This window comes from Gymnodraco acuticeps, unplaced genomic scaffold (genome assembly GCF_902827175.1).
Source record: "Gymnodraco acuticeps unplaced genomic scaffold, fGymAcu1.1, whole genome shotgun sequence".
Classification (NCBI taxonomy): domain Eukaryota; kingdom Metazoa; phylum Chordata; class Actinopteri; order Perciformes; family Bathydraconidae; genus Gymnodraco; species Gymnodraco acuticeps.
Window position 1 is genome coordinate 520,231 of NW_022992206.1, and position 17,965 is coordinate 538,195.

A 17,965-nucleotide genomic window follows, 5' to 3' on the forward strand; every position below is an offset into this window, starting at 1 on the left:
AATTGCTGACCTATTTTAAACGTACCTTGTGTTTTCACTCTCACTTAAGTTCCTCTCCCTTTGCCATCCCAAAATCAGCTGAGCTGCAACATAATACAGACAGGTAATAATCAACAAAATCACAAAGACATAATATGACTGCTAAAAACACTCACCCATAAGTTATGTTTTTGTTTACTGTTTAGAAGTCTCAAATATCCACTCTAAATCCATATCAATAGCGATGTATCACAAAAATAGCTCTCTTCCTTATTATTGTGTAACGTTAACTATATTATACTAGCTTGAACTCCAAGATGGATATCCTCATATCACCACCTCCACCCACTACAATCACACGCCCCAATGTTATATTTAACTAATATGTAACTCCCTCCACCCCGGATAAAAGCACGTTAAGAAGCCCCTTTTCTCTAATTCCACTACGTTGGAGGAAATAACATTAAGAGAACGGATTAATAGGCTATTCGTGGTTAACGTGTGTTGCTAACTTTATCCGGTATCCTAGTCTAATCTGTTATCTGTAAACGTTAAATATACTGATTGAAGGGATAATCCACTAACATCCTTTAATACACATGTGTAGTTAATTTGATTCAGATGTTCTGATAATATCCGCAATATACATTTTTAAACGTCTTCTTACCTTCAAAAGTCCATCACGAACGGTCTATTATGCTGCAACCATAGACTGCTAGCCGCAGATCCGCTAACTTCCGGGGAACTATTGAGAGGCTCCACGATCCGCCATTGCTGTAAAAAACTGGTCCATTGGAGTGAACGGAGATGTCGTAACTCTTCTATTATATGGCTCTGGTATCAGCTATAGAACACATATGGCCTCTTACATGAGATCATCTGTGGTGATGATTGAGCAACTTAAACAAATGCTAGCATGGTTTAATTCATACGCGATTAGTATGTATTCACTTCTGATTGGTGTAGTAGCCTAATGCAGGTGTAAGACCATTGTGTTTGTATTGTGTTATAGGTATGCATAGTTTTCTATGCATTTTGAGGGTTTTGGGGGGTTTGACCCCCAAAAACATTTTCGAACCCTAGGGGCTGGCTCCCCCAAAATAATTAAATAACATAACCCTAACCTAATCCTAAAACCGAAATAAAGTAACAAAAAAAAGTAACTAAATCCGCCAGAAACCCGAAAATCTTCACACGCGTGGGACACATGCATGTGTCCCGTTTTTCCATTTCTGGAAGTTGGCAACCCTATTGGTGGGGTACCCCAGTATGAGGGGCCGTGTAGGCCAAAATTCAAACTAACCTCGCACACACTACTGAAAATATCTGGCCTTGCACACACACACTATTGAAATACTCTCACATTCACTACTGAACACCTCACACACACACACGCACACACACACACACCTGGAAATTAAGCCTCACACACTACTGAAAATTAACCTCACACACACACTATTGAAATCCTCTCACATTCACTACTGAACACCTTACACACACACACACACACTACTGAAAACATCTGGCCTTGCACATACACAACTGAAATACTCTCACATTGACACATGGTGTCAATCAGACACCATCATCAGCAGTACGGGGGCCCCCCAGGGGACGGTGCTGGCACTGTTTCTCTTCACCCTCTACACTGCAGACTTCACCCACAACACTGCAACCTGTCACCTGCAGAAGTTCTCTGACGACTCCGCCATCGTTGGCCTCATCACCAACCAGGACGACAGGGAGTACAGGAAGCTGACGCAGGACTTCACCCTCTGGTGCCAGAGGAACCACCTCCAGCTGAACGCAGCGAAGACCAAGGAGCTGGTGGTGGATTTCACCCCCCACCCCCCGACACCAGTGAACATCCAGGGAGCAGACATTGAGATTGTGAAATCTTACAAATACCTGGGTGTTCATCTGAACAATAAACTGGACTGGACTGATAATTCTGCTGCTCTGTACAAGAAGGGACAGAGCAGACTCTTTCTGCTGAGGAGACTGAGGTATTTCGGGTGCAGGGGGCACTCCTTCAGACCTTCTTTGACTCTGTTGTGGCATCAGCCATTTTCTATGGTGTGGCCTGCTGGGGCAGCAGCATCTCGGCTGCTGACAGGAAGAGACTGAACAGACTGGTAAGGAAGGCCAGCTATGTCATCCAAAAGCTCCTCAAAAAACGCTATTGAAGCAGTTCCTGCCGTTGCTACGTTAGTTCAAACAGTAACAACGGACTATTTTTCTTAGCGGATGCATGTCAATTTAAATCAATACATACAACTATTTTTTACATTTTTTAAATCAATAAAATAATTTTCTAAATCCATAAAAGCATTTCAATTAATATTGGGAGTCATGTCGTTACTTTGTCGAGAATGTGGCCATGTAATAAGCGGGATAATGTGCACATTGCATAATGTGCCTTCATGCCGATCTAGATCCCTCCGCTTCGCGTCGGGCTCCTGATCAGACTGTCGGTGTTCTTTTCCCCATAATGACCGTGTCGCTGCACATTATCCTTTACATATGATTATATAGAGTCATTATTCATTTGTTTTAAATCAGGAGGTGCAAAAGCTTGCCTCGGGGAGTGAGAAACAGAGCCACAGCGGAGAATAAACAGAAGGGCAACCATGGCAACTATGCAAGGGAAGTCTTCTTCGCTGCTTTTGTGGCAGACTACAGCGCCACTTACAGGCGTACTACATATGTATATGTATATGTACTACAGCGTCTCCAGCGCTTTCGAGCAGCAATGGCCGGCCGTGGCCCAACCTCTCATTCCCCTGATAGGTGGAGAATTGACCAATAGCCGTAGCGCCACTTTACTGACGTCAGTAAAGTGTTCAAATCTGGATCAGTCTGTATCAGATCCGTTGCAGCCCCGTTTTTAGAGATTTGGGTATGGAGGAAAAGAGAGAGGGTTGTGTTTTCTGACACTTGGTGAGTTCCCTGGAACACTGGGGACACATATTCATGTATAAAAGACAGACAAAAGTGCATTTTGCATGATAGGTCCCCTTTAATTTTACTTTAAATAAATTCAAAGCAAGCTTAGTTGCATGTGATGGTAGCTAGTTAGTGCTCTTACATGTGTGCCTCCTCCGCAACCAGGGGCCTCATTTATAAAAAGGGATATACGCTAAAAAAAATGGCATACGCTGATTGATGACAATGATGATGATTAGGAAGAACCAGAGCTAAATCAGGCTGTAGCCCGGAACTGGCGCTGGACTGAGAACCAGAGAAGAACCAGAAAAGCACAAGAACGGTTCTTGGACCGGAACCGGTTTGGTTTATTGGCAGTTTGCAAACCACTTAAGAGTACTGGAGTGTGAAACAAGAGCTATTGAGTCAGTGTTGTGGTGCTGTTGCTTTGGTCTGGATCTGTGAGCTAACCACGCCCCGTTCATTTGCATATAAGGAATGGAAATGTGCATTATGAAATACAAGTTACCTGAAATAAATAAATGTGTATTTAAATGTACATGTATACATATTTATTGGCTCATTTATTTATTTCAGAATTTATTTCATAGGCTATTTCAATGCTTGCTGCACACAAGTAAATTAAACAGTCACCATATAGAGAGCAATGCAGTGGGGATGGGAAATATAATGACTTGTTTATTCTAGGCACTCTAGAGAGAGAAAAAGCTACATACATAGGAGCTAATGATTCCTCTACATTAGCGTGAAAGCTTTGACATTTTGCAAGTACTATGGCATGCACACTGTACTCTACAGTGTACCGTGTCTCACAGGCGGTATAGATTTATTGTCCGTCAGCTGGATTTCTAATGGGATGGTCTATTTGCATTGTACGGTCCCAGAGAGAAACAGAAATATTTTGGTATCAGCCAAATGCCTCTGATCTTGGTTTTGCTAAAAAATGCTCTCCAGAAACACTTTGAGGGTTGCAACCAGATCGTAGTCACATATGTCATCTGCTCTTTTATTTGCCAGGCTTCAGATTCTTACCATGACATTAACATTGCGCAAATGTGTGTTTATATTTACAGCATCTGTTAGCATCTAGCAGCATCTAGCTCTCCTGCTTACAAACTTTTAGCCATCCCTGCTTATACAAGTAGTAGTTTTAGTTGTCTGCGAACTGTGGAGGCCGACTCCCACCTGTCGAGTGCGGCTGTACTGAGGTGTTTTTCCTCCGGAGACGTCGCGAAGAGACGGAGCGGCTCCACCTGTTGCTGCATGCGATCTGCGATTTACGGAGGCCTGCTCGTCGCGAAGAGACGGAGCGGCTCCACCTGTTTGCTGCCTGCGATCTGCGATCTACGGAGGCCTGCTCCCACCTGTAGAATACCGCTGTACTGGAGAGGTTTTTACCCCGGAGTCGTCGCGGAGAGACGGAGTGGATCCACGCTTCGGGCTTGGCCTGCTTCCACCGGGTTTTACCAGCGCTGGGGCCTGCTTTCCACCTGTCCTGGTTCTGCTGTTGCAGAGGCCTGCTTTCACCCCGGGGATACCACGGAGGGACCGGAGCGCTTCCACGCTGCTGTTTTCGCCTGTCCTTTGCTGCTGTGCTGATTTTGCTCCAGGAACATTGCGGATACTGTGTGCTGGTCTGGGAAAATGGCCCATATCGGGATTCTGCTGTGCCTGTTAACTGTTTTGGACTATGAGAAGATCTCTAGTCATTCTGAGAAGACTACTGGATTCAGGTCTGTTCTGCCACCCGCAGAGGGCATCCCCTGCAAAGGTTCAGATGTGTTGCTCAAACAATTACCGGTTGCCTTGTCACAGTCAATCTGCTCGACAAAATATGTTTGTCTTTTTTATTTTCCTGCGATGATGGTTCTTCAGGACTGCTTCTGCTCTAATCACACTCTCGCAGACTTTTCCGGTGTTTCTAAATTAGATGACAATGTATTTGTGTCGTTTAAGAGGAAAAGATGCCTGATTTTTTTTTGTTATTACTGTCAGGAAATGTACAACCTAACCCTGGTCCGCCCAGTAGTAGTAGTCAGATCACTACTCCTGCTGATTTTAAAGCTAGGTCTGGGTTGGGTTTCATCCACTTGAATGTGCGCAGTCTGTTAGGTAAACTAGATTTTGTCCGTATCTGGGCGAGCTCGACTGATGCTGACGTCATTGTCTTATCAGAAACATGGCTAAACAAATCTATTTTGGCCTCTGACATTGCCTTAAATGGTTTTAATGTGTATCGTACCGACCGGCCTAATAAAGGTGGTGGCGTTGCCATTTATGTTAAGAATAAGTTTAGTGTAACCACATTAGTTTCCAAATCGATCAGTAAGCAATTTGAATTTTTAGCCATAAATATAGAAGTGGCAAAGGGTCAACAGGTCATGGTAGTGAGTTGTTACAGACCCCCCTCAGCTGTCAAAGAATCCTTGTCTTCACTAGCAAATATGTTATCACAACTAGACTACAAGGAAATAGTGCTACTTGGAGATTTTAACTGGGACTGGTTAACTGCAGTGTCAGAGGATTTTAAAAACCTTTGTATCTCTTTGAATGTTACTCAGATTGTTGACAGTCCTACTCGCCCAAATATTAAGTCCCCTAATAAATCCTCCCTAATTGATCTCATTTTAACTAATGTTCCCCATAAATATTCATCTGTGGGAGTATTTGCAAATGATCTGATCGATCACTGTGTTGTGGCCACAATTAAGGACACTAAGGTCCAAAAGGTTAAACCTCGCATTATCATTAAGAGAGACAAAAAAACATTTTGTTGAGCAGGGTTTTGTGCATGATCTGTTTGATTTTGATTGGGGTAAAATCGATCTGTGTGCTGATGTGGAAACCGCATGGTCTTATTTTTATCTTGGTTTTATGGAGATCATTGATAGACATGCACCCCTGCGTACATTTAGAGTAAAGGGACGAGACAATCGTTGGTTTTCTGCTGAGCTGTCTAGTCTCCTTCATGAGAGAAACAAGGCCTGGGCAAAGGCTAGGCAATCAGGCTCAGAGGTAGAGTGGCTGCGTTTTAGGCAGCTAAGGAATAGCTTCACTTCAAATGTCAAAAGTGCAAAGTCGAAGTACTATTTGTCAGTTACCACAGAAAACCTAAATAATCCTAGGAAATTTTGGAAAGCAATAAAATCGATATCCACCGGTGAGATCCGTAATGAGCTACCTCTGTGCCTTACCACAGCATCTGGCACTATATCGGACAGGGCCACTATGTTAAATTGCTTTAATGAGCATTTTGTGTCCTGCGGTTCGATGTTTGATTCTGTCACTAACTCTGCTTCTGTGAACACCCCAATCCGTGACTCTGAACAATGTGGTCTGGAAAACCCTTTTAGTTTTACTCCTTTTTCTGTCAATGTTGTTCATGAAGCCTTATCTAAGCTAGATCCTAAGAAACCGGCTGGCCCGGACAACGTAGAACCTTTCTTTTTAAAGATAGCTGCAGATTTGATTGCTCTTCCTCTTACTACTCTTTTTAACCTCTCCCTCAGCACAAATGCAATTCCAAAAGTATGGAAGTCAGCTTATGTCTTGCCTTTACTAAAAGGAGGGGAGGCAACTATTTTAAATAACTATAGGCCAATCTCTAAATTGTCAGTTCTGGCGAAGGTTCTCGAACGCCTAGTGAGTGAACAGGTAAAGGAGTTTTTATGTAAAAATGATATCCTGTCTAAACATCAGTCAGGCTTCAGAAAGCAACATAGCACCATCACTGCCACAATGAAAGTGGTGAATGACATTACGAGTATTTTAGACAATAAGCAGAGTTGTGCAGCTCTATTTATTGACCTTTCCAAAGCGTTTGATACCGTCGATCATCGCATCTTAAAGCAGAGGCTACTCAGTATCGGCATATCCAGCCATGCAGTGGGTTGGTTTGTGAACTACCTCTCTGAAAGGTCCCAATGTGTTCACTTTGATGGGCTGTCTTCTGAGTGGTTAAACATTGCTAATGGTGTTCCTCAAGGTTCTGTTTTAGGTCCACTTTTATTCTCCATATATATCAACAGTTTAGGTGAAAATGTAGATGAAGCTACTTTACATTTTTATGCTGATGATACCGTGATGTATTGTGCAAGTCCCTCCATTAAGGAGGCTGGTGTTAAATTGCAGGCTGTTTTTAACATTATTCAGACTCAGCTTGCTGAACTTAAGCTTATTTTAAATGTTGATAAAACCAAGGTAATGCTATTTACAAAAGCTAAAAAGACACCAGAGCCTGTTTTGGATATTGTTACTATGCAAGGACAAGTACTTGAAGTGGTTACCAGTTATAAATACCTAGGTATCTGGCTTGATGATTGTCTTACTTTTAAACTTCATGTCAAGAACCTGCTTAAAAAGCTGAGGGTTAGACTAAGTTTCTTTTTCAGAAACAAGTCCTGTTTCTCTTTTGAAGCCAGGAAAAGGCTAGTCACTGTGACCTTTTTACCTGTGCTGGACTATGGTGATTTGATCTATATGAATGCACCTGCCCATTGCCTGGAAAAGTTAGATGCCGCCTATCACAGTGCCCTGAGATTTGTTACTAACTGTAAAGCACTTACTCATCACTGTACCCTGTATGCCAAGGCAGGTCTGCCTTCACTAACTGTACGGAGGCTCAGTCATTGGTACATGTTCATTTACAAAGCCATGTTGGGTAAACTACATTTTTATATCTACTCTCTGATCTCTCGACGAATTGAAAGTACATATTGCCTGAGATCTCATGATGTTGTTTTATTAAATGTGCCAAGTGCTAGGACTGTCTTAGGGAAGAAAGCTTTTAGTTGTGCAGCTCCACTAAATTGGAACAGTCCGCAAACATGTTTAAAACTGAGCACTTTGGTTCCCCTGCATCATTTTAAAACTCAGCTGGCTGACATGCTGTTTGATACTCATGGTACCTGTCACTGTAAATAGAGTTTGTAAACTGTACCCTGTACATTATGTTGTATGTCATCCTTATTGTTGTTCTGTTGTTTTTATGTTACATGTGTAACTAATGTCCTGCAGGTCACCCTTGAAAAAGAGATTTTTTGATCTCAAGGGGCTTTCACCTGGTTAAATAAAGGCTACAAACAAACAAACAAACATGGTAAGTTCAGGTAAAGGGAACATTCCTATACACTTCAATATGTAATTCAAAGGTTCATTTTCATGCAACACTCCAGATGTCCATCCCGCTAAGTGTCTCACTCGTAGGGTTCCATTTTCCATCTGTTTTAATGAAACAAAGATCCATATGGATTTGTTGAAAAAATGCCGTAAAAATAGTTTGACTTCTATACGATATCTTCTTTTCATTATTCACACTTAATTTTTGTACATGTCAGTTTATTGATGTTTTTAGTATGTGTCCCAAAAGTATTGAATTTTTTTTTATAATATTGTGATTTGTAATATTATTTAGGTGGAGGCTACAAATAAGCCCAGTGGGTTTTGTGCCTCTTCTTTTGTGCAAAACAAGTTAATACAACTTTATCACTTTAAATAAATCCAATCGACTGACTTTAAACTAAACTTTAATTTAGTACTTCAACATTGGCTCACAAAACAGACAGTATTGTGGCTGCTAAAGTATGAGAATGGTCTGTAAATGTAAATGATAACCATCACTCAATAAACTGATCCCAACCATTGCCCAAGACTACCGTTTCTTAGGTAGAGAGAAGGTGTTGAAAATAGTGAATTAAACCATCTGGTTACTAAAGTTTGGAGACAAATTGACAGAAGGAGTGTTCTCTAAAAGAACATATTTCACTTCCAGTCAAGTAAAGAACCAGAAAAACCCCAGCAAATTGCCTACAATACAAAAAACTAATATTGAATTTGCTGAAGAGAATTCACGTTTGGAGCCAGTAGCATAGAGGGCCAGCAAGTCATTTCATTAGGCTGAGGGACACACACATTTAACACAGTTTGTTTTCCCCCAAGCGTACTCCAAAAGTCAGCAACAAGACTTTGAGTGACATTTGCAATAAAGTGAAGTGGCAACTGCTGTTCAATGGGAAACAATGAACAGTATTCGCCCACTCAGTATAAAACACTGTCTTCTGAACAGAGAAGAGACTGAGCTGAGCTGAGCGGTAATGGCCAGTAGTCAAAGTGCTGTCAAACCCAGATGTGGTGAAAACGTCACTCACGGCTTTGAGATGACAACAAAGCAGTGACCTTACAGAGTGAAATGAAAGCTAAAGTTAACTGAATTGTCTTGCACAGAGAAGATGTAGCTGTCATAAAGTCCCTATTGTTATCCATACTGAAAAATATCAAAAATACATTCAGATAAATACTTGGGTGTAATAGTAGACCATGTTCAATCCTACAAAGACAACATGAATAAATCTGCCAAAGGACAAAACTAAGAATTCATTGCATTTAACGTATTGTCTCTGACCCCAACCATGTCCTAAACAGAGTTTATAAAGTGTTGCCATCAAACTGAAGCTATCTTTTACAGAGCCCCTATGGGGACATTTGTTATTATTATTACCTTTCCAATGCGCACAAGAACGCTTTTTTTTGTCCATGTCCCCTTAGGGGCTCCGTACAGTTTTGTGCACCAGTCAATCCCAGGTCAAGTGTACATTAAGGACTATTGAATCAGAATCCCTTTATTTTGTCCCCAGTAATTGTAATGTTATGTTAAATATCTGTTTCCTTTATTCTTGTTTTAAATAATTGTCCTTGTAGATTTTGCAAAAGGAACAGCTGTGATGCAAGAAACTGCGATATCTGGGATTCAAGAGTATCTGAAAAGAAACAGGCAGTGAAGGTGACCTGCATTGACAAATGTAGCTTTGAACATGAAACACACCCTTTTGGACAGGCTCATCTGTCATTTTAGGCTACAGCTCAACACTGCTACCACTGCTTACTGCTTGTACCTCTGACCCGAGGTCCAGAGACTTGCCTTCACACAGCTGAGGTCAGAGCCAATGAAGCAGCGGACTGAAGCGGGCGGCGGCGAGTTGGAACAGATTGCATGGTCATAACCATAAGCCTGCACACAGGAGCTCCAAAGAAAGAATTTACTGAGAGTGAAATGGCTGCATAGTTAATCATCAACGTATAAATGAGTCACCATCCAAGTCAGCATGGAAAATTAGTCAATAAAACCCACTTGCATAAATGTCAGAGGCGCTTCTGTCATCTCAGAAATAGCTTTTCAGAAAAGCTAAATAAATTGCAAACCAATTAAAAGTTGTGCCGTCAGGTTTTGTAATTTTTTCACGTAGCATTGTAATTGTTCTCCATCATATTACTCTAAGAAAAAAGATTTAATTTAAGGCCGCAAAGACCTTTCTTTGGAATTGGATTTTCTATCTAACTGTTTAAACTCCACATGAGATTCATGTTACCATCTGTATTCCCTTCTATGTTTCTATTTTTTCTATGTCTTATTAATGAAATATAGCTGGTTAATCGGTTTACAAATATGTGCTGACAGGTTTATTAAATGGCTTGTTATAAGTTGCTAGTTTATGGGCTTTATTACTATATAGGATTCAGACAATATATTTTTTTTAATTAAAAAAAGGTAATTGTGTATATGAAAAATATTTGACTATATGACTAAATACTAGAAAATCGAATTAACAATAGTTGATCCTATATGAGTAAATACTGCAAAAACCTTAAATTACACAAATATTGTATTGTCCGGCTGCATGCAACTGTGTTTGTTCAGATAGCCAAGTTTTAAATGGAAATGCTTTTAACTGCAATGCTCAACCCTTTAAGAACTAATCAAAGTAGTCAGCCATGTTGAGCTGCATCTTTTGCAGATTCCTCAAAATGCCACAAGGAATATTAATGGCTCTGGGGAAGGTGTGAGTTCCAGTGTGGTCCGCAGTGATGGAAGCAGATCCTACATTCACCTGACAGTATAATTCACCCTGTTAAACGTGACAGTTTATGAACATTTGACACAGCCATGGCATTCTTCACAGAGTTCAGTATTTTGCACTGTGAAACCCGAGCTGTCAGCAGATCATGAATTATTCACCCTGGAGTAAACAGGAAACCAACACAGATTGCTCTCCTGCTTACTGTGGCTTGCACTACCACGACTGTCAATAAGGGAGACACACACACACACACACACACACACACACACACACACACACACACACACACACACACACACACACACACACACCACACACACACACACACACACACACACACACACACACACACACACACACACACACACAACACACACACACACACACACACACACACACACACACACACACACACACACACACACACACACACACACACACACACACACACACACACACACACACACACACACACACACACAACTGTAGGAACGGAAACATTGTTTGAATCGGTAAAGCGTTGTATGTGTACTGATCGGGGCACGGGGACGGATCGGGTAGTGACAATTACATCTCCTCCTGCCCAGGATAAGTATGCAGCGTTCAAGGCTTTCCTGCTAAAGACTTTCGAGCTGTCACGGTCGGAACGGGCCCGACGCCTGCTCGCTATTCATAGCCTGGGGGACAACAAGCCTTCTGACCACATGGAGATGATGCTCAGCCTGCTGGGTACTGAAGAACCTATTTTTTTGTTCATAGAACTGTTTCTTCGGCACATGCCGCCGCATGTACAGACAGCGCTCGCTAACACGGCTATTACTGAGCCCCGCGCTTTGGCCGAAGAAGCCGACCGGTTTTTCCTGGCAACACAGCGTTTTACCCCGGAGGTGCTGGCCCCGACACGCAGCGGCACCTTCCCTGGTACAGGCATGCCACCTAGCAGAAGCTCCGGGGCCGACGCCAGCAACTCCAGCCCTGGCCTGTGTTATTACCATGCACGCTACGGGGCGAAAGCGAAGATGTGCCGTCCCCCTGCACCTACAAGGTAACGGGAAACGCCAAGGCCTGCGCTCGGTAGTGGCCGCGAGCGTGGGCACATCCAACCGGCTCCTGTTCATCAGGGACACCCTCTCTGGTCGCAGACTCCTTTATGACACAGAAGCCCAGTGGAGCGTCTTTCCGGCTACCGTGGAGGACGCCGCCGGTGTAGGCCATGGCCCACCTTTAACGTCCGCTAACGACACCCCTATTCACACCTATGGCACAAAAACAGTGGACCTGTGCTCAGGCCCGCCTTAACCTGCCATCAGGCCCTGGGGCTGATGGTTTTGTAGGCCCCCTATTTAAACAACAAATCAAAGTCATTTATAGCCTCGGCAGGCTCTGTGATCGCACTTCTCTACTCTGCTCTACGCGCGCCTGGTCCTCTCCTCCAGATGAGTGACGTATCGGGCCTCCCTCATGTATTTGTCCGGTTGCCGTTGGCTCCCCTCCACGTAGCAAGTCCTCGTCGTCCTCTCCATCTCCTCCAACATCCCTCCTGTCTGTTTTTCCTCTCCCGCTACTCCATCGCTATCAGAACCAGACGGCCTACTTGGCTCCGAAGCCCCGCGGCCGGCACCGCTACCGCTCGGTACAGAACTAATCTGTCCTTCCTCCTCATCCTGGCCTACAGGTTTAAAATAACCTGTAAGCTTCGGCATTTTTTGTAATAGCTGCTTGTCTCGAAACTACTTTTCCCTCAACAATTTCCTTTTCCGAGCGCCACTCTCAAACTTTTTCTTCTCAAACTTTTTCTCCTAAACAACCTTCATCTGTCACTCAATCACTCGCAATTTGAATAAGTCACATGTGAAACATATTCTCATTCTGATTGGCTGTTAAGTGGTGCCCACTGACTGTTTCGGAGTCATCATTTTTGAGAAAAATCTCTGGAATCCATCGATCTGATTGATTAGCGGAGCAAATGATCAAAATACTACGGAGGGAAGATATTTTCGTTTGGATTACTGGTCTGGGGGAAGCTCGTGTGTGTGTGTGTGTGTGTGTGTGTGTGTGTGTGTGTGTGTGTGTGTGTGTGTGTGTGTGTGTATTTTTGCGTTTGTGTGTATTGTGTTTGTTTCCCGGGGAAAACACTCACGAGAAACACCAGCTGTTGTTATGCCTGCTGTGACATCAAGTTACTCCGTTCTCCGCTTGTAATTATGCAGTTACAAGCTTCAAAGTTGTATTTATCATCTGAATTTGCCGAAACAAGTTTAATATTCTGAAAGCCAAGACTTTGTTTATTTGAAACCAGATGAAAACAAACTGTAACGGACCCTGCCGTGTTATCTATGATTACTATACGCCTTACATTCATAATTTCAGCCGGTGGGAGGGGAGTGAGTGGCGAGTGAGAGCTGTCATCTTCCCTTTACAAGCTTCAAAAATGTATTTCTCGTGTGATTTTGGAAATAAAAGTGTCATATTCTGAAAGCCAAGACTTTGTTTATTTAAATGTTTTGAAATAAAAAAAAACTTTTTTTTTTTTATTTACTTTTTTTTTTAAAACTTTTTTATTGGCTCATGATAGGGCCCTGATCTCCGTAGGCCCCTGATCTCCGTAGGCCCCTGGGCTTCAGCTCAGGTCAGCCCGTGCATTAAGGCGGCCCTGCCTGTGCTTCGAGGGTCAGCGGTTTAAGTGGTATTTCGTCACGGCTGACATCTCCTTTGCCCTCCTCGACGCAGACTTCCTGTGCGCTCACGGACTGCTGGTGGACGTCAAGAACAACCGCCTGGTGGACGTGCTGATGTTTGCCTCATTCACGTGTACCAGCGGCGAGGCCTCATTCAGCGGGCTCTCCAGCTCACTCTCACAGGGCGACAAGTTCCAGCACCTTCTCAGTGAGTTTCCCGACTTGACGCAGCCCACCTTTTCCGCTGCCACTACCAAACACGGGGTAGAGCACCACATTGACACTGAAGGCCCCCCTGTCTACGCTAGGGCCCGGCGGCTCAACCCTGACATGCTGGCTGTCGCCAAGTCGGAGTTCGTCAACATGGAGCGTCTGGGCATCATCCGCCGCTCAGACAGCCCTTGGGCTTCGCCGCTTCACATGGTCCCTAAATCAGCCGGGGGCTGGCGACCGTGTGGTGACTACCGCCGCTTTAACGACGCCAGACCGCTACCCGGTCCCTCACATCCAGGACTTCTTTGCACACCTGGCGGGCAAGCTGGTTTTCTCCAAGGTGGATCTGGTGCAGGGCTACCACCAGGTGCCGGTGCACCCTTCGGACGTCCCTGCGGTAATTACGCCGTTTGGGCTTTTCGAGTTCCTGCGTATGCCGTTTGGACTTAAGAACGCAGCTCAGTCCTTTCAGCGGCTGATGGATTCAGCGCTCAGAGACATGCCATTCATCTTCGTCTATTTAGACGACATCCTGGTCGCCAGCTCCTCCTCCGAAGAGCACCAGGCACATCTCCGGGTCCTTTTCGCGAGGCTCAACCAACACGGCCTGATTATCAACCCGGCGAAGTATCAGTTCTGGTTGTCCTCCATCCATTTCCTCGGGCACCTCATCAGCAAGGATGGGGCCGCCCCCCTCCCGTCGAAAGTGGAGGCCGTGTCTGCCTTTCCACGACCGCCTACAGCTCGGGCGCTCCAAGAGTTCCTCGGGATGGTGACGTTTTATCACCGGTTCATCCGCCGGGCGGCCCACACCATGCGCCCGCTGTACGAGGCCCTCAAGGACAAGTCCCCCGGCCAGGCCATAGACTGGACGGCTGAAAGAGAGGTCGCTTTCAACGCCACCAAAGTCGCCCTGAGCGAAGCCGCCATGTTGGCTCACCCGTCACACAGGGCCCCCCATCGCTATCACCACCGACGCGTCTGACTACGCAGTGGGCGCGGTGCATGAACAATGGGTCGACGGCGCCTGGCAACCGCTCGCCTTTTTCAGCCGCCAGTTGACTCCCAGGGAGCGCAAGTACAGCGCTTTCGACAGAGAACTCCTTGGTCTCTATTTGGCAGTTCGCCACTTCCGTTTCCTGCTGGAAGGCTGGGAGTTTGCGGCATTCGTGGATCACAAGCCACTGACCTTCTGCACGTCCAAGGTGGCCCAGCCGTGGTCCGCCTGACAGCAACGCCAGCTTTCGTACATCTCCGTGTACACCACGGACATACGACACATTGCTGGCATGGCTAACGTGGTCGCGGACTGCCTCTCCAGAGCGGTCATCGGAGCTGTGCAGCTGGGCCTCGATTACCTCCGCATGGGCGCTGACCAGGCCTCTGACCACGGGGTCCAGACCCTCAAGGCCTCGGTCACGGGATTACGCCTGGAGGAGGTCACGGTCGGTGACTCTGGCTCAAAGCTGTGGTGTGACGTCTCCACGGGCCAGCCTCGACCGCTGGTCCCTGCGGACTGGCGCCGCCCCGTTTTTGAGGCGGTTCACAATCTTTCCCACCCCGGTAGGAAGCCGTCCGTGAAGTTGTTGTTGCAGAAGTTCGTGTGGCAGGGGCTTAAGAAGGACGTGAGGTCCTGGGTGGACTTGTGCGTGGCCTGTCAACGGGCCAAAGTCCACCGCCATACTAGGGCCCCTTTTAAACTTTTTGCAGTTCCTGAGAGGAGGTTTGACCATGTCAATGTCGACCTCATGGGTCCGCTTCCCCCCTCACGGTTTCACCTACCTGTTTACGATGGTGGACAGGACGACCTGCTGGCCCGAGGACGTTCCCCTCGCCTCGACGTCAGCTTCCGATGTCGCCCGCGCTTTTATCGGCACGTGGGTGGCGCACTTTGGGACCCCGTCTGACCTCTCCTCTGACCGCGGTTTTCAGTTCACCTCGGACCTGTGGAACGCTGTTGCTGTGGGTTTGGGGGTCAAACTGCACCGCACCACCGCATATCACCCCCAGGCTAACGGATTGTGTGAGCAGTTTCACCGGTCCATGAAGGCGTCACTGCGTGCCGGTTTGACCGAAGGCAACTGGGTGGATAAGCTCCCGTGGGTTATGCTCAGCCTCAGGTGTGCCCCCAAAGAAGACCTGCAGTCCTCGTCGGCGGAGCTCGTCTATGGCCAGACGCTACGGGTCCCTGGGGAATTCATTCCCACCGCCACTGTGCCCTGGTCTGCGGCCGGGCAGCACTCCTCCCTGCTGGAGACCGCCGGGACATTCGCACCCGTCCCCACGTTGCAGCATAGCAACCCAGCTTTCCCGGTGTCCCCCGGATTACGGTCGGCGGATTTCGTTTTTATTTGCCACGATGCCCACCGCAGTCCCCTGCGGCCCCCTTACGACGGTCCGTTCAGGGTCATACGTCACGGGGACAAGAGCCTGGTGGTGGACATTGGTGGCAGGCCTGAGACTGTGTCCGTTGATCGGTTTAAACCTGCTCACATGGACGTTTCCAGGCCGTTGGAGTTGGCTCTGCCCCCACGTCGGGGCCGCCCTCCCATGGCCCGCCCCCCGCCCCCTGTGGGGATGCCCTCGCCCTCGTTGGTGCCCCTACCCTCGCCTGCGGCCCCGCCCTCCATGGCCCCTGTGGTCCGTACGCGCCGGGGTCGGGTGGTACTTCCTCCCAGGCACGAGGATTTTGACTATGGGTGAATACTGGGGGGGCTTGTGTGGTGATTGACATTATTCACCCACGGATCTTTGGGTTGGGGTATTGTTCTGCACGGACATTTTAGTGAACCGGACTTCCTGTTTCCGCCAGTCTTCGCTTCCCGGGCATGAAGTTATTTACATGTGTTTTCAGATGCTAAATAAAAGTCTAGCTTGTACCTTCGATACCCCGCCTCCGACTCCCGTCTCTCAGCACTACAATAGTCTATTATCAATTCAGGTTAAGAAACTTGTGTTGCTTGCATCCTATTTTAAAAAAGGCATTTATTTTTATACTCTACTAAAATGCAACAAAAAAAGGGTTTGATTCTATTAATTTTGTCTTTTTTATTGCACTTTGGCAGCAGATTCCTGTGTAGCTGTAGATCTGAGTTGTCTTATTAGTAAGCCTAATTTATACTTTTGTAGCAACACTATTTGTATATAATGGCAAAGATAGGGTTCAGAGTCTTTTATTTTTTCCCTGTGTCATATGTGGCAGCACTGTTCAATGTTTCTTGAAAACATTACTGTTACGGCTGCTGCCTTCCGGGTCGTCTTAATTGTGTTAAGCTGTGTTATATGTAAATGAGCTGTGTGGTTGCCCTGACGTCATTGGCTGCCATCTCCTGGTCCGCCCCCTGAAGTTTGTGATTGGAGCACGCCGGGCCCGACGCACTCCAATCGCAGCGCACAGCCGGCGCACACCTGCTGAAGATGACTACAAAGCCTGGGGACAATCATCACTCGAGAGGCTCTGTTGAGTGAACAGACGCCTCTCGCTAGTTGCTAGTTTGTGTGCAAAGCTGTTAACAGTGGTTAACTTGTGTGGTCTGTGTTTGTCAGGATTGTGGTGATTAGATGTGCTTAGATTAGTGTAGTATTGTTTGACTGTTGTCCTTTACCTTAGCTGTGTTTTCTTACAGCTTCCTTTCTTTAGATTGTACCACTTTGACAGTGAGGGTTTTAGTTTCTATTTAGTTTGTTATTATCTATTTCTTTGTATGTACACAGGCTCCTTTTTGTTAGAGTCTTCCTTTGTTTGTTCATTAGTTAAGTCGGCGCCCTTTTGGCCCTTTGGTTTGTTTCAGGCTGCTTGCCTGCCATTTTGTTTCACCCTGGTATAATAAAACCATTTATAAATATTACCAATTCCAATCTGGTGTATGTTGCTTTCCTATTCCCCTAGTCGGGACGTAACAATTACCCACTGTAGTATGTGACGTGTGAATAAACTCCAACTCTGTATCAACAACACTGTTGTGTAACTTCGGTTAAATACTTGTATTTGTACAGTTTTATACAAGTAGAAGTGTGTATTTACCTGGTAGTAGGCTGTCAGTAATGGCTACGCCTCTATTTGGACTGGTAGATCTCGGCAGACTGGCAACTTTAAAAGTAGCTCTCGGTTCAAAAAAGGTTGGGCACCCCTGGGTTAAACTATTCTACTCCTTAATTTACCAGGTCAATAACAATAAGGCTGTGCACTAAAACCATTAAGGTAATTTTAGTATTGAAGAATGTTTAGAAAGACATCAGGGTAAACGGAGCTGCATGCTGCTGCCTGCCTGCCTCTGTTGTTCCCCATGCAGA

At 45.6% G+C, this 17,965-nt stretch overlaps 1 protein-coding gene across 5 annotated transcripts in view; it reads right to left on the reverse strand.

Annotated features, from left to right (window-relative positions):
• Positions 1–17,965, reverse strand: part of si:dkey-166d12.2 (rap1 GTPase-activating protein 1) — a 145,392-nt gene that overhangs the window by 107,229 nt on the left and 20,198 nt on the right. The gene's annotated exons all lie outside the window — the stretch shown is intronic.